Source organism: Pteronotus mesoamericanus, unplaced genomic scaffold, assembly GCF_021234165.1.
Source record: "Pteronotus mesoamericanus isolate MK-2021 breed Mesoamerican mustached bat unplaced genomic scaffold, CSHL_Meso_final scaffold_651, whole genome shotgun sequence".
NCBI lineage: Eukaryota > Metazoa > Chordata > Mammalia > Chiroptera > Mormoopidae > Pteronotus > Pteronotus mesoamericanus.
In genome coordinates, this window is record NW_026555325.1 from 16,355,331 (window position 1) to 16,375,412 (window position 20,082).

The 20,082-nt window shown below is 41.9% G+C and overlaps 1 protein-coding gene across 6 annotated transcripts in view; it reads left to right on the forward strand.

Annotated features, from left to right (window-relative positions):
- The window catches only part of FMNL2 (formin like 2), a 300,538-nt gene that overhangs the window by 235,408 nt on the left and 45,048 nt on the right, over positions 1–20,082 (forward strand). The window lies entirely within an intron of this gene.

A 20,082-nucleotide genomic window follows, 5' to 3' on the forward strand; every position in this document is an offset into this window, starting at 1 on the left:
TCTCAAACAGCAAGGACCGTAGCTAGCAATTTGCTGGGTCATAAAACGGTACTTACTGGTTAAGGACATCAGCTAGCCCCACTGGAGAGTCATAAACACTATTTAATGCAATTTCCTTAGGAACCTTCTATCTAGGCCTGCTCTCCTCAGTTTTTCTTGGTCTTCCTTCTTTTTTCCATTATGTTCTTTGATATATCTGAAGTTGCCTTTACGAGTTTCCAAAATGGCAAAAAAAAAAAAATCCCCAAAAAACCCTCCCATTTGAAATCAAAGGGGAAAATGTACCGAGATCTCGTAGCGTCTGCAACAGAATCACCTCCTATGACAGTAATAAAACCCTCTGAGGGCTGTGAGCTACCAGCTCCCCCGGGCTGCTGGGAGGTGCACCTGGAATTCATCAGGATTCCAGATCGATTATAACTGTGTTCTCATCTGCTTCCAACATGACAGCGTCTGGCTTTAACAAATCAGTCTGAGGCCTGAGTTGGGTTATTAAAGGCCCAACTCCTTTCCACATTTGACCTTCCAGTACAGATAGATGGAGCCTTGTGAATGAGTCACTCAAGGCCACCAGCTCTCTCGTGCACGACACTCTTGGCAGTATCCATTATTTTCCCTCTTGCTAGAAGGCTTCCTAAGAAAGCTGATGTGGTTTAGCTCCTGGGCATCTGAAAGCACTTGTGCTACACATTATTAAGTTGATTTAAGAAAGCCTGTCAAGTTTTATTTACAGTGGACCAAATTGGGCAGGAAGGAGAGCAGACATTTTGGTGTCCTTCCAGCATCCCTCTGCGTTTATTCCCATCTAATCCAACGTCTTGGACATTTGTGGGTGTAAGATTATAAATCCAGCACAAGACCGTCCGGATAATTCCTTCAGGGGTAAAATTTTTAACATGGAGAGAAGGGTACTTTTTTTCTTTTTTAGTCTTATTGAACTATGAACAATGCATCAGACCTCAGACTGTGAGAGCTACAGTTCTAGAGCATGTGTGTTTTTTACCATATCAGGCCAGAATTAGATTAAACTAATTCACTGAGACTCTTCTATAGCCAGTCCCTCTTCCTAGGATCAGGAGGCAAAGTCCCAGTGATGCTTTTCTGGACTGTTTATTAATTGTTGCTTTTATTGTTTGTGCATAATAAATGACCCCACACTTAGTTTTATTTGGCTCATAGATTCTGTGGGTCAGGAAGTCATGCTGGGCAGGGCAGAGATGATTGTCCTGCCCCATCACGCCGAGGGCCTCATCAGGGAAGGTCTGATGGACTAGAGACAGGAACTCATTCAAAGGCTTCTTCATTCCTATGTCTAGTTTCTAGGCTGTGATGACTCAAAGGCTGTAAGCTCAGTGGAGCCTGTCATCCACGGTGCCTCCACATAGAACTCCATGTGGCTGGAGCTTCTCATAGCCAACGACTGGCTTCCCAGATGGCGTGAACAGGGAAGAGCATCAGGAGAGCAGGCATCTGAAGGGACAGAAGTCACATGTCTTCTGAGCTAGTCTCAAGAGTCATCGGTGTCACTTTTGCTGCATTCTCCTGGTTAGAGTGAATCACTAAGGTCAACCCAGATGCAAAGGGGAAGGTAGTGACCTCAAACTATTTTTGGAAAATAGAATTCACCTCAGTAACTTTTGGAGAAACACGATATATCTCTAGTTGTTCTGTTTTCTTTCTCTTCTTCGCTCAACCCAATACTTGGTTTCTCCTCAGGACTGAAAGCTTTATAAACTTTTTCATCAGAGGTAGAAAGGAATGGTTACTACTTCCTTCAAGCCAGCATACTATGGGAAAACTATTTTGAGAGGTTTTGTAGAGGAGAAAGGAGCTATTTGCATAGGATTCTGGAGCCCCTGGTAATGAACTAGTTATTTTTTTAGCGTCTGTGTCTTTACTGTCTAGTAAGGAAGTGGAGGCTGCTGATCATTAAGGTATGAATCACGCTAACTTATTGGAAAAAATTTTTGAGTATCATATGCCCCTATCTGTCAGAAACATTGATAAACACTAGAAATAAGAAAATGAGTAAGACATACGCCCTACCTTTAAGAGGGAACATTCCAGCCTAGTTAAGGAAACATAAATCTTTCACCAGTTATACTGCTCGGCTCTATCAAGGTAAATGCCAGTGCTTTGCAAGGAGAGGGACAGCTAACTAAGGGGAAGTAGAGCAAGGAGGGCAGATAGGGTAGGAGGCTTTCTATAGGAATATGTGCTTAGCTGAGTTTAGAATGAACACAAGTTAACCAGGTATGTTAGTTTCTTATCACTGCTGTAACAAATTGCCACAAACTTAGTGTCTTAGAGAAACACAAATTCATTATGTTACAATTCTGCTGGTTAGACATATAAAATGAGTCAACAGGGAAGTGTCTTCTGGGGACACCATTTTCTTGCCCTTCAGTTTCTAGAAGGTGCTTGCACTTGTTAGCTCGTGGTCCCTTCTCTGACTGCAATCCTCTCGCCTCCTTCCTTTAATGACCACTGACATTACATTGGGCCTGCCCAGATAATCCAAGATAACCTCCCTGTCTCAAGATCCCTCACTTAATCATATCTGCGAAGTCCCTTATATATGTAAGGTAAATATTCCCAAGTGCCAGGGACTGGGACTTGGACATCTTTGTGGGGGCCATTATTCAGCCTGCTGTACCAGGTAGCAATGCCATTTTTTAAATTTTACTTATTTTATATTTTGAATAGCTCATTGATGATGCTATTACAGCTGTCCTGATTTTTCCCCCTTTGTCCTCCTCTGCCCAGCACCCCCCACTCCCTCTGGCAGTCCTCCCACCCTTGTTTATGTCCGGGGTCATACGTGTAAGCTCTTTGGCTACTCCCTTTCCTATACTCTACTCTACATCCCACGGCTACTGTGAATACCTATTCGTACTTCTTAATCCCCTCACCTCTCACCCACAGCTCCCCCCTTCTCATCTCTTTATCTTTCTTTTGGCATTTTAATTATGGTTTGCCTTGGAGTGGGCCTCTGCATCCGTCTTGTTTGGGATTTTCTGTGCTTCCTGGACTTGCATGTCTATTTCCTTCACTAAATTGGGGAAGTTTTCCCTCATTATTTTTTCAAATAGAGTTCCAATTTCTTGATCTTTCTCTTCTCCTTCTGGCACCCCTATTAAGCGAATGTTGGATTACTTAAAGTTGTCCCATAGGGGGTTTACATTATCCTGTTGTTTTTGGATTCTCTTTTCTTCTTCTTGTTCTGATTGGTTGTTTTTTGCTTCCTTGTGTTCCAAATCATTCATTTGATTCCCAGCTTCATCCACTCTACTGTTCTTTCCCTGTAAATTGTTCTTTATTTCAATTAGTGTAGCCTTCATTTCTGACTGGATCTTTTTCATGCTGTTGAGGTTCTCATTAAGTTCCTTGAACATCCTTATAACCAATGTTTTGAATTCTGTATCTGATAGAGTGCTTATCTCCATTTTGTTTAGTTCTTTCTCTGGAGTTTTGATATGTTCTTTCATTTGAGCCCTGTTTCATTATCTTTTCTTTTTGGCAGCCTCCCTGAGTTGGTGTCTATGTATTAGGTAGAGCTGCTTTGACTCTGTGTCTTGGTAGCGTGGACTAATGTAGTAGGTGTCCTGTAGGGTCCAGTGGCACAGCCCCCCCCCCATCACTCAAGCTGGGTACTTGAGGTGTACCCTTCATGTGGGCTGAGTACACCCTCCTCTGGTAGTTGAGCCTTGGGTGCCATTGGCAAATCAATGGGGAGGGATTTACTCAGGCCAGTCAGCTGCAAGGACTGGCTGTGACCACTTACCACCAACCTCCACCCTCCATGGAGCATCAGCGATGCAGAGGCAGGGTGGTGGTGTTCCAACATGGTCTGTAGCTGTCCACTGAGTGTGCTGGCCTGGGGTTTCCCGAGTGGTGCAGGCCAAGATCAGCCTCCACCTCTGTTTTGCTCGGGGCTCCCCTGCCTGAGTTATAAAGCAGTCTGATATGGCTGCTACTTGTGCTGGGCTTGGAGAGTTCCAGGAGAAACTAAGCTGTGAATCTAGGCTGCTCATGACAGGTCTAGGGCTCACTGAGGCCAGCTGCTGCTTGTTTGAGAGGATTTAGGAAGTTGTGAAGCATGAGCCAAGACCAGCCATTCATATGAAAAAGCAGCTTGCGGGGGGGGGGGGGGCATAAGTTGGGTGGAGCGGAGTCTCTGGGGATCTCCAAGGTGGATCAAACAGTGTTAGCCCAGTTGGTGGGATCTTAGGGCACCAGTCTACCAGCTCTGTTTGGGAAGGGTCTAGAAAAGGGTCAATGACCTCTGCTTGCCTTGATGCCAGACACCTCAGCCTCCCCCTGCATGACACTGGTGCCCCTCAAGCTGCCACTATGGCCCTGGAGCCCAAAGGGAGTGAGTCTGAATAGGTGAGTCCCGTATGTGGGTTCTTTAAGAGGAACTGCTTGGGGCTCCAGCAGTTTCTTCTACTGACTCAGTCCATGCTGGTTTTGCAGCCAGAGGTTGTGGGGACTTATCTTCCTGGCATTGGAAGCTTGGGCTGCGGGATCTGATGTGGGGATGGGATGCCTCACTCCTAAGATATCCCTCTCAAATTTTTATCCACCACACGTGAATGGGACCAGCCCGTTCTGGATCTTCGCCCCTCTTACCAGTCTGGATGGATGGGATTTCTTTAATTCCATAGTTGTCAGACTTCCACTCAACTCGATTTCCATCAGTTCTGAGTGATGGTTGTTCTATATCTTAGTTGTAATTTTGTTGTGGTTGTTTGAAGAGGCGAGCCATGTCTGCCTACACCACCATCCTGACCCGAAGTCTCACGATACAGCTTTATATAAAGAAGGTGGCAACTCACTAAAGCTTCAAAGACTTTAGTTTACCTTGAATCTGGAGTCTTAAAGGGACCAGGGTGTGGAAAGAGAAAAGGTGTGCTAAGAATTTAGGGGAAATTCAGGAAAAAACCTCACTGCTTATTCCAGAGTCTTCATGTTGCTGTGTAGCCTAAAGGTAGCAGGGAGCAGCAGGAAAATGTGTTCCCGTCTTGTCCAAGCATTGGCTGTTTAGATGGACTCTCTTGTTGGTAAAGAAATGGCTGTTATATTTTTGCTCCCAAAATCAGTTGGCAGTAAACTCAGCATAAGGTCACTTTGACAGAGCAGAGTGTGGTTGAGGTCTGAGATTTGTTTCAGAAATTTTGCCATTCATATTTCTCATTCCTTGGGCCTCTTCTTTTCACTGGCAGTCATCGGCTCCCTCAGCTGCCGTATTCATTCACTTTTAACATCTTCAGGACTCTCCTTTGATGTGGGCCAGGGGGACCTTAAAAATTAGAAAAGAAAGGAAAGAGGGAATACAAGAGGACAGTGGTAGCTGGGACAGACAAGATTCTTGAGGTAACTGGCGAATATTTGTAGAGATGCTTAGCTTTTCAGCATGACTTTAATTAGACCCTCCCTTCTCTCCACAAGTCTGAGTACAATTTTTTACAACAGGGAGCCTATTTTTTTTCTACTTATTCTTTGCTGCCACTTAAAAAAAAAACAGGGTGTTGCTTCCTTGTCATTTTTACTCATGTAAAAATGCCATTTCTAAAACCTTTGCCAACTGTAAGACAGTTGGCATATGTGTCCGTATTTCATATTTTGGGAAGAGAGCAATGACAGAGCTCAAGCGAAAGTAGTGAGTGCTATGTGTTGCCTTAAGACCCCTTGGAATCTGAAGCAGGCTGGCACAGGTCCCTGAACATGGAGCTTTCCCTTGGGAAGTGTCTCCCTGACAGTAAGATGCTGTTATGGTTGGAAGGTGCATAAAGGTGGTGGTGTGAAGTGTGCACTGTGAGTTAATTATGGAACTGGAGGCAAAACTCTTATGGCTTTGGCAGTATCATCACCAACTCCAAAACCATTAGAATGACGGGAGGTTTCATTTCCCAGTAGGACTCAGTGGCCATTCTGGAATTTATTTCTGCAGAACAATGTTAAAAGTCTCTTTCAGGGTCACCTGGGTTTCTTTTCCCTGTACAAAAGGACTGCCTTCCTGTTCCTTTTCTCCCTCACTCCACCCTGACTTGAATAGTAAGGATCTTTTTTAAAAGTCAGTATCTTGGGACTTAAATATACTTTAGTGTTCTTTATTCATTAAATGAAAATAGAAATCATTGTCTTAAAATGTCAAAGAATTCTGGATTATAAGTTATTTTAGTGGTCATAAAGTCCAGTGCTAAGCAGTGGCCTAACCCCAGACCCAGGACAATATTAACCATCTTATTAAATAGGCTTATAGGTTCCAATAGAGCTGTTAAAATAGGAAAATGCTTACGCTAAATAGGTTAACTAGGGAAAAAAACAAGATAAATCATATATATGTCATATGTATGTGTATATGTGTATGTGTGTGTATTTTGAGTAACAGCATAAAGATGTACTTCTGCATAGTAACAAGCCCTAAAGGGAAACAAAAGAAAGGGTTTGAAGTGGCAGTGTTGCTTCTATTTTGTTTATTTCTGCTGCTTGTAACGTTTGGGGAGTAACATTATTCCTCACATGGCTAAATGTCCCCATTGTGTGGGGTTAGGTTTTTCCTTCTAGTAGCAGTTCACGTGACTGGCTTTCTCTTGTCTTTTCTAAAGATACTTAGTTATCTTTGTGTAATGTGTCTCCAAAAATGAAGACACTGATCATTACTACCTTTTCTCTAGAACTAGTTAACAAAATCAAAATTCTTTGGAAGTGGTTGGGCAGATATATTTCTTACCATGGAAAAAGCAGTGTTCTAAGATCAGGAGAGTTTCACAGAAAATAAAAGCTATCATTTTTATCCCTCAGACGTTTCTATATTCTTGGGGACAGGACCCCAAGGATGGGACCAACTTTAATAGATATTTAATTAGGACCAAGTGTCTGCTAAGCTTAACAATAAGACAGTTATTCGAACCTTTAAGAATTATGCTTATGTTGAGATTTTTATTCCCTATTATAATTTAAACTAAAGTTTTAGGTGTTATTGCCAATGAATATGCCTGTTGAGTTTGATTTCCTGTCTGAGTCAGGTTCAGATTTCATTTGAATTTTAAATACTTGTAAAACATAAACACATTTTTATTTATTTGGACTCCGTAGTCAATATGTAAGGGTTTTGTTTGGTTGGTTTACTTCAAACTAGAAAACAATTATCTTTAGAAAGAAAACATGAGCAGAGTTCATGAATCTATTTTATTTTAGTTTGTAAACATTAGCTAGTAAATTTGTTATGGCATATGTACAAAAAAGGCTTATACATATATAGAAATAGTAAGGCCACCATTATTGCTTGCTGAGTATCAGCAGGGTAGTATATATTATTTTAATTCTGAGATCTACCCTATGAAGTAGGAATAATGAAAGAGAAATTCAGAGTGAATAGGCCTACTGGCATACATTAGTAAATGGCAACCTCGTGAATTTTACACAGATCCATTTAACTCCAAGGCTTATAGCCTACTTCATGTAACATGTTATCACACACAAAACACTTTCTACACATGTTCATACACACCCTCAATTTTCTGCCAAAAAAGCAGACCAATTTGGAATAGTTATAGATTGGGTAGATTATTGGAGTGTTTGAAGTTATTAGTAAAATTCAGGACAAAGTACACTTTTTTAAGGCCAGAAGGGAGAGGATAGGCCTTGAGCAACATTATAAAAGAAGGAAGAAGCTTGATTTGGTTGGTGGAGGGAATTCTGGGAACAGAAGAGATTGGCATGAAATCGTCTCGGAGCAGGTAAGTCAAATAAATATGCTGGTTGACAAGGGAAAGCACAGCAGAAGGCAAGCATGTTGAAGCTGCTGAGAAAGAAATAGTGGAGAGATTTGAAACCTGTGATAAAACAATCTCAACCGGAAGACAGGTAAAAGTAGGAGGGACACCCTGCCAGGGTAACTCAGTTAGAGCTTTGTCCCAAAAAGCCACAGTTGTGGGTTTGATGTCTAGTCAGAGCACATAAAAAAATCAACCAATGAATGCATAAATAAGTGGAACAACGAACTGATGTCTCTCTCTCTTTCTCTGTCTCAAGAGGGGAAAGAAAAAGGCAAAGGGAAGCAATGAATAGTTATAAAGTACTTTGCAGTTTATAAAGTGCCTTTGTGTCTACTCTGTTTGATTCTGTGGAAATCTAAGATAGACACTTTAAGTAATTATAGTATGTTTATGCTCTGCGTAAGATATATTAGAGGAAAGAGTTGTTAGAGTTTAGAAGATATCTATTTCAGGTCTGAAATGACTGGGCTCTGGACCAAGTTTGTGGCCATGACAATGGATGTGAATTCACAAACTTGAAGAAAAGTCAGCAAGAAATGGGACAATCCACTGAATATGGAGACTGACATAAGAGGAGAAGGAGAATAAGAATCTACTCAAATAGTGTACATTAATTAGAAAGAAAGCACAACCATGATGATGATGAGAAAATATGGGAATTTTCTCGGTTGAAGAAAATAAGCTTTGTTTTTTATTAAATTCACATTTTTATAGTGACAGTAAAGTGTTCAGTGTCAGATTCTTAGTTCTGAAGACCTGAATGAGAGAACAGGCTTAAACAGAGGTGATTAGTGAGTGCGTGTATGGATTTTAACTAAGAAGGTGAACTCTCAGGATGCCAGTCTAGAAGAAGAGTAAGGAGGCCAGGCTAGACGGGCTAGAAGGATGCTCAGAAGAGACCAGCACAGAGCACAGAGGTGGGTCAACAGGATGAGAGGATATCGGGGGGGGGTCTGTTATCTTGTGGTGCAACTTCCTGCTTTAGGTGGCGAGCTAGTCAAATCGTCTCTATATCCCTTCTAAGTCTATAGTTTTATGTTGCTGTATAAAATCCTGTTTACACATGTCTGTGTGCATGCCCTGTATCAGGCATATGTATTCAAATAGTTACATCTGAAAAGAGTTAAGTACTCCTTTGACTGAAAATATAAAAACCAGGTACCTCTATAATAAAATGATAGATACAAAAATTAACCAACAAGTACAAAAATAACATGTCCAAGGCCAGTTGGTAGGATAGTAGCAAGTTTAAAATAACAATAGATCACTGGGATTTAGACTACATAGTGACTTCAGATCCTAGTTCCATTTTATAACCACCGGGAAATGGCTGTATCAGTCTCTAAACCCATGTCTCATTTAAAAAATCTGCAATGTGCCAAAGGAGCTTGCTGCTTACACAGCCAGAAAGTGCTGGGCACAACGTTGGGACCTGCTACTAGTGAGGGCCTTCCTGTGAAAGTGTCCTTCGCTTGAGCAGTGTTTGAAAGACAGAGTTATTGAGTCATCATTTAGGTTGGTCATTTCCTGGCTCCTCCATCAGACTCGTACCCCCGACCCTGGTCTGCTCGCTGCAGTTCAACGCTGTTCTTCGTGCGCCTCACCACAGTGGCACCTGTGGCTCCAGCCCAGCTCTCTCATTCTGTTTCTCAATCTGCCCAAGGATATATAGTCATACTTAGTTTTCATTCACAAAAATTGATAGGAACACACAGGAGAAGAAAATGGCTCTGCAGTTCCCAGTCATGGTCCAGCAATCTCTGTTGGTCGCCCTTCATCGTACCATTGAGCTCTCCAACCGAACTGTCTCCCCGCAGCCCTGAGTCACTGGAGAATGGAAACGGCCCATCGTGGTAACATGAGCTATAGCTCTGCTTTGTTTTAGCAGTTTGGTTTGGGCCATGGAAAGCGAGGGCCCGTTTCCCACTGGGGAGTGTACGAGCAGCACATGTGGTGCCCCAGATTTACTGGTACACCACTAAGAACAACAGTGATTTCTCCATTTTGAAGTATTTTCCAGGAATAGGTGTAAAACTAAGAGACAGTGTATTCTATGTGGTAGGTATCAAGGGTGTGTTTAGTCCTTTGGTAAAAGATAATTATCTTTGTGTTGTTTGTGTATTCATTTTTGGTTGTTCGGTACTAAAGTGTGTTAGGCATTCCAGGGTATGTCTGTTTACTTGGGTGAATTCACTGAGTCTGATTCTTCCTGAATTTTGAGAAGCACATATCCTGTAGACCACATGGGAGAGAACTGTTTCTGTATTTCTCTCACATTTTTGCTTGGAGTCGAACATTCACTTAGCTTTAAGAAAAGAATGTCTAGCCTTATATGAGCTTCTCTGTGACAGAGGTGGGCACATCCCCAGAGACAGCCAGAGAGCAGTTAAGGACTGCTGCTCTGCAAGCTAGTAAATGCCAGGGTTTGTTCCTGACCTTGTGGAACATCACACCGGAAAGGGAGGTCTTTTTTTTCCTACCCTGTACATCGTTAGAGGGCTTCTTTCCCTGTAGGGAAACCTGGTCTCTCTCTGCACGGTGTGACTTCTTCCTTGTGATGGCAGATGTAGTTGGTCTTTATATGGTATGCTTGACTCCTCAAAAATCTTGCAAGAAATTTTACTAGTGGAGATCCATTTATTTGTTTTTCAAGTTTTGGGTTTTAAGAATTTTTCATCGTTGTAAAATAAAGAGGCGGTTCTCTAAGCTGGTAGTTCCAAACCTTTGGCCTCAAGAGCCCTTTTTACACTCTTGAAAGTTACTGGGGGACCCCCCCCCATCAAAGGTTTTGTTTATGCAGGTTATGTATTGGTATTTACCATATTAGAAATTAAAGCACAATTTTGATAAACTTATTTTGTTAACAATAACATAATGAACTCATTGCATGTTACTGTTAACTCTTTCTATAAAAATCATCTGTTTTCTGAAACTAAAAATAAAAAATCAGTGAGAATAGTGCCTTAGTCATCTTGGGCTGCCATAAAAAAGGACCATGTCCTAGGTAGCTTAAGCAAAAGAAATTTATGTTCTCAGTTATGGAGGCTGATGGTTGGGTTCTCTTCCTGGCTTTCAGATGGCTGCCTTCTCTCACTGAGGGCCCAGATGGCCTTCCTCTGCATGTGTGTGTAGAGAGAGATCCTTTTTTTCTGTTCTTTTTCTTCTTTTATTGACTTTATAGGGGTGACATTGGTTAATTAAAGTATGTAGGTTTCAGGGGTCTCTTTCTCTTCTTAAAAGGCCACCAATCTCATTGGGTAAGAACCCAACCCTTATGACCTCATTTAGCCTTACTTACTTCCTAAAAGCCCTATTTCTAAATGGGCTTAAAATGTGAATTTGTGAAGACACAATTTGGTCTATAACAATGGCGTTATGCTATATTTTTATACATCTTTCAAAGTCTAGCTTAACAGAAAATAGCTACATTCTCATATCTCCTTCTGCATTCAGTCACTTGTGTTGCTTTGGTTGAAGTAATTGAAGAAAGCCCAGCTCATCACCAGTACATAGATGGAAAGGAAGTATTTTAACAGCATTTTCAGGTAATAGTGGATGTTCTTTGTTGATATTACACTATACAAATGCAGGACAGGTAATACTTTCTTAAAGGTTAGTTGCAAAGTGGAATCTGAAACCACATTAGTGAACTTTTTGTTTTCTGCCAACTGAGCCACCTGGCTAGGGCTGTATTCTGTAACATTAATATTTATTTGCCTATCTTGCATATTGAATGAATGCATATAGTTATAACATGCAGTGATCACTTGAAAAATGTTGATTCAGCAAATTATCCAGATATCCTAAATATTGATACATTTTATAATACAATATTTTTAAAAATCACATTCATTATTACCACCAATCTCACCAGAATGATCTGTTAAATATAGCCAAGCTCTCTCAAGCTCACAGTGGATACAAGTTTTTTGAAGTTCTCATTTTTGCCTGAAAGCTCAATTTTTATTGAAAACAAATATGGTTTGTTTTTTGGAAAACAAATGTTGCCAATAGTTATCCTTAAAATGTTCACTTAATTTTTTTAAGAAAATAACTGCCAAATATATATAAAGGTCTGTCCAGAAAAGGTCCAGCCATTGTGAATATAACAAGAATGGTTTGTGTGACATTGATGTAACCTGGCAGCCAAGGAGAGTGGACTGGAATGTGCATGCGTGAATAATGATGCCTTCACTGTACTAGTCAGTGGAGGTGATAGATGCTGTTGAGTGAGCATGTGTACTGTGTGGCAGTCACATTCAAAATGACTGAGCAAGTAGAACAATGGATCTCCATCAGATTCTGCATTAAGTGTGAACATTCCTCCTCTGGGATGATTCAGAAGGCCACAGCTGTAGGTAACTGGTGATTGGCAGCTTCATCACAACAATGCGCCTGCTCATGCATCACAGCTCATGCAGTTTTTTTGGTGAAACATCAAATCACTCAGGTGACTTGGCCCCCCTGTAGCCCAGATTTGGTGCCTTGTGGCTTCTGGCTTTTCCCAAAACTGAAATCACCTTTGAAAGGGAAGAGATTTCAGACTGTCAATAAGATTCAGGAAAATACAATGGGGCAGCTGATGGTTACTGGAAGAACTATGTGAGACCCCAAGGCACCTATCCTGAAGGGGACAGAGGTGTCACTGTACACCTCTGTACAGTGTTTCTTGTATCTTGTATCTTCTTCAATAAATGTTTCTATTTTTCATAGTAAATGGCTGGATTCTTTCTGGACAGGCCTTGATGTCTGAATAACTATAGTTTGCCAATCATTCTTTTAAATAGGTGTGAAAAGGTGGCTAGTTCATCTTGCAATTAGAATAATCACAGAAGTGCTTGTCCTCACGACAGCATGTATTAATGTGCTGCAAAAGTGCTTTATGTAGGCTTCCCATTTCATCAAAGAATATGAAAAAGATATGTATTCAAGGGTCAAATGCCCCTGAATTTTTATTACATCATCAAAGGTATTCTTGAGGGAAAGTGGCTTTTCTTTTTTCTGTTTCTTTTTTTAACTGTGAACGCATGGCTGTGATGAATACAGTGATTTACTGGTATAATTTGGTGTCGCTGCCTTGATCTGTGCTAAGGCACCAGCAACTTCACTTGCACATCATTGTTTTCACTCCACCAGTGTAAGCGTTAAGTTGGTGAAGAAGGCCGGAAACATCTAAGTATTATTATAAAAACAGTTTTGACCTCACAGGTTCTGTACAATGACCTCAGGGGCCCACGGTGTTCACAGACCTCACTTTAAGAGCTGCTACCCAGATTCATTGCCTGCTCTCATCTTGGGCTGGGTGGAAGTGGTTATAGATAGCTACGAACAAGGCCCCCATGATTAAGATCCAGAATTTGAGCAGAGCACAGGAGAGAGGGGAGGAGATGTGAACTGAGAAGAGAGAACGGTGGACAAACCTCAGGCATTTTCCTGTTTTGTGAAATGATCTCACAGAGTCCTTGTCTTCAAGGGCTCTGAATTCATAACATATCTTTGTTTAATTTTGTTGTGATTCAGGATGAGGCGAGCATGGGTTGACATCTGTCCTCTGAGCAGGTCCCAAGTTCGTTGGTAAAAATGGCACAGGTTGTAAACATCTCCTACCATGTACTATTGCTATGGTTTAGTGAACATGCGATGGCCACTATAAACGTGTGTGTCATTGTGTTCCGCCTCTTGCCTTGCTTGACCATATTGGATTTGTTCAAAAGGTGAAGCCATGAGGAGAGATGAATTAAATATAGGAGAGTGTTATGCCTTCTAAGTTTGAAGGATCTGACTGTAAGTTGTCCCAGAGGTGGCTGAAGGCCTGTGTTATTTAGTTCTCTGGTAGCTGTTTAAATACCTGTCTCCACTGAAGGACTAGAAGGTACTTTGGCTTTCCTGTAGGAAGAGAAGCCTGAAAGAATCTGTATGTGTCCTTCCTGATGACCAAGAGAGGCGAGTCTTGCCTTGAAGCCAAAGAGATTAAAATCACATATTAGGGATATTTCTGAAGGATGTCATTTATGAAGAATTGTATTGTGGAGCTGTATTCTCTAGAATTTAATGAAGGTCATCTTTCTTTTTTTTAAGGGATTTATAAAAATGCATTTCTCATTTAAGGCGTGGTATGTCAACAAGTCATCTTTTGGGGATTTCATAGCCTTTTGCTTCTACATCAGGATTCCTTATTCAGTACAGGAAAATATGTGCACAGAAAGTAAAACAGTCATCTGGATGTTTTATGCGCCTGGTGCCAAACATCTGGATATTTGGAAGCATCTGGAAAAGTGACTGGTATTTTCAAAAGGGTGTTTAGCATTATGTGGATGAAACCTCTGGCTCATAATCAGATAACCAGTCCAAGATCGCTATAAATATTTTATTAATTTATGAGGAAGGAGGGCTGAATTGTAGATTGTAGAAAACATACAGTTGTTTAGCTTTCATTAGCTTTTATTTCAGTGGAGTGAGTTAAGCGCATTCAGTTGTAGAATGCTTCCATTTGATGAACATTTCCACCTTCAAATCCTAAGGAGACAGCAGAGCCAGCAGCAGGTTGGAGTGATCTGCTTCTCTCATGGGAGCCATTTGGTTTCAGACCATGAAACAGCTAGTCACCCCAGGGAGGAAGATAATAGGCCCCTGACAACTACAGAACACCACAGCAGAGCGGTCTTGGGCGAGCTATCATGGCGCCAGGAGCCCTCAGACTGCTGGTGCTCTCAGGAGAAGGTAAAAGATGCTCTTCACCTAGGACTCACTATGAAATAACTGTTTATTTCGTGCAACCCTGAAAAGAAAACAGAACTTTTATTCCCGGGCAGCCCCTGAGAAGGGCAGTCTAATCAGTCATAATAGACTGCGCCTCTAAAACGGCGCCTTCCTGCAGGGAGCCCTGCGGATCACAGGGGCCTATTGTGAGAAGAGAAAAAGAAAGTATTGAGGCAGGCGCCAGGCAACAGGGCAAGGAGGAAACACTTAAGCAAGGGGCCTTTTAATTTTTATATAACTAACCCAGAAGCATATTTTATAGCCACCTCCTAAGAGTCTAGCCTCATGCTGGCTGCAGACATTGTGTGGTGTCCTGGGACCTGTTGCTGGGGGAAGCCAAAGACAGTCATTGACCTTGAAGGGGGACAGGGAAGTGGCTGAAGGCCAGCAGTCTGTTGTTCATTTCAATATCTAGCTAGCAAGATAGTGCTTTTTATTATAAGGCTTTTGTAAAACCATCGTTTCTCTACTTTTAGCCTTTAGGGAAGTCATCCCCTAACCGCTGCCTACCTTTAGAGGTGCTTTAAATGACCATCCCTTTGGCATCCGGGGCCCCAGACTTACTTAAACGGTTTGGGACAGCGTTCAGAAATGTCCTTCACAGATGTTAGAGAACAGAGTTGAGCTGTTTTTTTGGCTGAAGCTGTGCTTTTGCTCTGGTCCTGCTTGAAGTGAAAATGTATCTTGTTTTGTCCTGGGCGTGGCCCATTTTATCTGGACGGGGCAGGGTTTATCTGCTTCCCCGGCACCAGCGGCACCAGCGAGCCAGAGGCTGTGAGTTATCGCTTTGGCCCTTGCCTTTGGTGCTTAGGGCCTGTGTTGCCAAGCACATCTCTTTAAACTTGGTTTGTGTAGAGTTTCCAGGCCTGTCAGTTGGGGAATATCGTGTTATACTGCCAGGCCTAGATTACAATTTTAGAGCTTCAAGATATAAAGTGAGAGAATTTTTTCAAACTTTTATTAGCAATGGAAACCTTCAATGAACCTTTCTTTTTCCAAGAGAAATCTCGCTAGGAAACTCATATAATCAGGCAGAGCTGGATAAATGAGTATAGAAGTCCCAAGAACCTTTCTTTGGGCTTCTTCTCTCCCTGCCAAGCCCCCATTCTTGGAGCTTCCAAAGCGTTCCTCTGCATGGCTTCCTAGAACAGGCCATGACAACCAAGGATATAGTGTCAGGCTCTCAAATTAATGGATGTGAAACCGAAGTCCAGGCAGCTTCCATGAGTTACTCGGGATCACGGTGGGGCAATGGCAGAGCTGTGACTTATAACTTAGGTTTTATGGTCCCGTTTAATACTCCACATAGTCCCATTTCTGCCCTTACCACCCCTCTCCCCCATCAGTGTTAGAGCTTGCAGGGCAAAGAGGCCCAGCCGTATTAGGACCCCACGGGGAGGGGGGATGGGCGGCTGTGTTGGCTGACTGATGTCGCGCCAGGATCCCGGCCTGAGCGTCCTCACGCTAGGCAGTGTTAATCAGGGTCGGTGAACTTATTCACATGAGTGTGATCTATAATGATTTATAAATAAAGATGCCTCTTAAGTTTATAGTAGTAAACATAGGTTTAAAGTAGAGTACCTGCTTTTCCAGAGCATATACTTTTATTTTTCTGCTGGTTTACTTAATTTCCGGTAGCCCTGGCCCGGGGAGTGGAAGCCGCATTCCTGACGGAGTGGCCCAGTACACAGAAGGGCTCGTCTTCAGGCTGCTGCTCTCAGCCGTTCTGCACCGTGTCTCTTAAATTCACTGCCTGCCCCATCTATTCCAGTGGCTCTTTGGTATCAATATAGGAAATCTGTTGTAAAGCTAACGGAGGATTGGGAAATACCAGTGAATATAAAACTCAAGAAAAAATAGATTTTAGTTGCCATAGTGCAATAATTGGTTTGTTTTTTTACCTGAAAGCTTTCAGATCATATATTGTCTGGCCTTTGTTGAAAGTTAATATGCAGCAGAGTATAACATGAAAAAAATAGATGTGCAGATACATACTCTGGCTCTTTCACCCATTGCGATAAAGAACATTCCCAGTGTCTCGATTCTGACAATAACTGAGAACCGGTACTCATTCCTTTCATCCTCACCAAGTTTCTAAAATAAGGCCAGTTTCAAAGGAAAGAAGCAGCACTTTCAGCCTTGATGGTCCTGTGTGAACCCAGTGCGTGGGAGTGGTCCAGATGTGAGCTCTGTGAGCCCTGTGAGCTATGACTTTCCTTTCATGTGGACATGACGTCCCAGCCTTTCCCAAACATATCTTCCCACTTCCTGTGGGATTTAGTATACACTTGTTTAAAGATTGCTTAAGTGATAGAGAAACAAATGTGAATCGAGTGTGCGTGCTTCCTTTCCTTCAGCAGGAATGGAGGAGCCTCTTGGGGTCCATGCTGTTCCTATGGAACAGTGTCCGAAATACCACCCTGAATCCATTAGTGGAGATTGGCAGCAGAGCAGCGAGCAGTCTGTCTAAACCTTTATGGGATGGGCTTGATGGAGCTGAAGGAGGGGCCCTTCTAGCTCCTACAGCGAGTAAGCAGAGAGGTCAGGCAGATTCTTCTTCCACAGTTTCCTGAAGCTGGCATCTATGGTGGCAAAATGTTGTTTTGTGCGTTTGGGTTTTTTTCACCAAGTATATAACAGCTGGAAATTGGAAGATATTTACGTCTATTTTTTGGTGAAGATTAAAGGTATTTCTGTTTCATAACACATGTTCTCAGCGTAGATTTGTTGACAGAATGAACAATTTCTAAAGAAATATGTATATATATTTAAGACTCTTCAATAATATATATTTCAGTCCTGCCAGTACACCAGACTGGTACAATGATTTTGGGGATCTTTGCCTGGCATGAAATTAATGTAATACTGTTTGTTCTGGATTTGACGCCATCTCTTTTTATTCACAGGCTACCAATAGTTTGTTTCATTGCTGCCCGCATGTGCTTTCCTTAGCCATATAACTTCTGTTTCTCTAATGCCCTGGACACAATTCATGATTATTTGGGAATTAGCTTATTCATCACTGTAGCAATGCAGGGTCAGTGGGCTAATTCCTGCTACTTGCCTATGATACCCAGTTATAGTAAGTACGTTTCTTCATTTGAGTTATTAAATTTGAGCTTGAATGAATTGGAGAGTTAATGACCCAGCTCTCAACTTAACAGTTGGTAGTCAAAAAGGCTGAGGGCCCTGGCTGGGTGGCTCAGTTGGTTGGAGTATCGTCCCGCACACCAAAAGGTCACAGGTTTGATTTCTGGTCAGGGCACATACCTAGGCTGAGGGTTCCATCCCTGGTTAGTGTGTATGGAAGGCAACCAATCCAATTGACGTTTCTCTCTCTTTCCCTCTTCCCTTCTCTCTCTCTAAAATCAATAAACATATCCTTGGGTGAGGATTGATAAAAAAAAAAAAAAAAGGGCTGAGGGTTTAATCGGCTAGGCCTGCAATTTTTAACCTTTTTCATCTGAAGGCATACATAAATTACAGAATTCTACAGCACACCCAAAGGTACATTTTTTGCTGATACAACAACAAAAAAATAGGTATAATATTGATTCATTCACACAGGATGGCTATTGTTGTATTGTCTGTTGTCATTCTTTTTATTTGACAACCTAAGGTAAAAGAGGCCAGTGCCCCTGACTAAATAGGTATTGCCTATTTCAAAAATTCTTGGGTCACACCAGTTTAAATCACTGAGCTAGTCTAGTACTGTATAAGCCACTGTTTCCCAAATGCTGGTCTGTACTTTTTAAAAGAACAGATTCTTGGTTCTGTCTGTGGAGGTTCTCAGTCAGTATGCCTTGATTTAGACCCCAGCCATCTGCTGTTTTTAGAAGTTCCATGGAAGCTTCTGGCATGTGGATGTCAACTATATGCGTGATGTAATGACTGTGGCTTCTAGTAATAATGTTTTTCATCTCTGTTGGCATCTCAGATAATTCTGGTATGCTTTAACTGTTGTCTCACATGGGATATACTTATCTGAACGTTATGGGCTGTGCGGGAGAAGGAACATCAGGCTTGCAGTTGGGGACCTGGGCCTAGCCTCGGCGTGAACTGTCATCCAGTTGGAGGTATTTGATATGTCTGGGTGTCAGTCTCATTCATAAATTGAGGGTATCAGATTACCTAGGTGCTTTCTGGATTTCTGACATCCCTGAATTTAAAGGGCTTCGCCTTTCAATCTGAAGGACTTGTAGTCAGTGTTAGTGTTCATTGACGGCCATTGCCTGGTCTGGTTCAGTGAGCGCATAGCCACTCAAACAAGACATTAAAGACAGCCTGTTTCCCAGGAGAGCAGGCAGCCAGATCCAAGACCATCTCTACTCCTTTCTCTTGTCACTACCACCCTCCCAGAACAGACTGAAACAAACTGTTATCCTGGGGAGCAAGTTCTTATGTTGAGATTTCTCTTAAAGAAAATTCAGGTTGTAAGTCTAACCTTTTCTATACCAAGCCTGGGCAGTTTTTGCTCACTGGGCCCTTGTTACAGGCTAAGGACACTTGTGACTTTGGGCACAAGATTTGGCTGAAGTCGTGGTCTAGGGAGCTGCTCTTGCACTGCCTCTCCTGCTTCAACAAACCTTTTGTTTCCAGGAACTTAACCGCACATTCTCTAGAGGGGATAGGGACAGAATATGTTATCCCTTTAAATCTCCAGTTCTCAGCCTTTGCAGAGGATCAGATTGTACATGCCCAGGTCACCCCAGCCCCACTGGGTCTGCTGAATCAGGCTTTCTGGGGTGGGCTTGGACATGTGTGTTTTTAAAGACTTTATTTTAAACTCTCCCTTTTGGAGCCTCCTCCCCTTCCTCTAGTCTGAGCCCATGTTCTAATTCTTCTGTCTTCTGTAATTATTTTTTGTTAAGGCAGGTATATATAAACAGATAATTGTCATCAGAATACAGGTAAACTATGGTCTGAATCCGCTGAGAAAATTAAGTTGCTCTAAGAGTAGAAGGCCCTGGGAGCCGAAAGGCTCTCCCCCTTAATGTTCTCTGTTTAGGCACAGGAACTCCCACTAAAGACTTCCTCCTGCTGCCTGGCTGCAGTGGTCTGGTGGTCCTGTGTCACTCCAAAACAGGGGGGAGAGTAAGAAGTCATTCACCCTTTTGTTAATTGTATTTTAACATAATTATATGCTTATTTTCTGTGCAGTGTAATTCAACAAATATTGAGAACATACAATGTGCTAAAGCATTGTTCTAGATGCTCAGGATAAAGTAGTGAACAAAACAGACAAAATTTCTGCCCTCTGGGACTTTTTCTTCATTCATATATATGTATATGTATATGTATATGTATATTCACATGGAATTTAATATAATGGAACTGAATGGCTGCATTATAGCTTTATGAAATATCATTTTAGGAGAATTCTTTAGGATTGCCTGAATATCCCTAAGATCACGGATGGAATCAGAAAATTTAGTTAAGCATGTGCAACCTGGATTAAATTTGTAAAATGTTAAGACTACAGGTTGTGTCTTACTGTGACACGGCATGTAGCCCATGGACAGTCGGGTGAATATTTTCT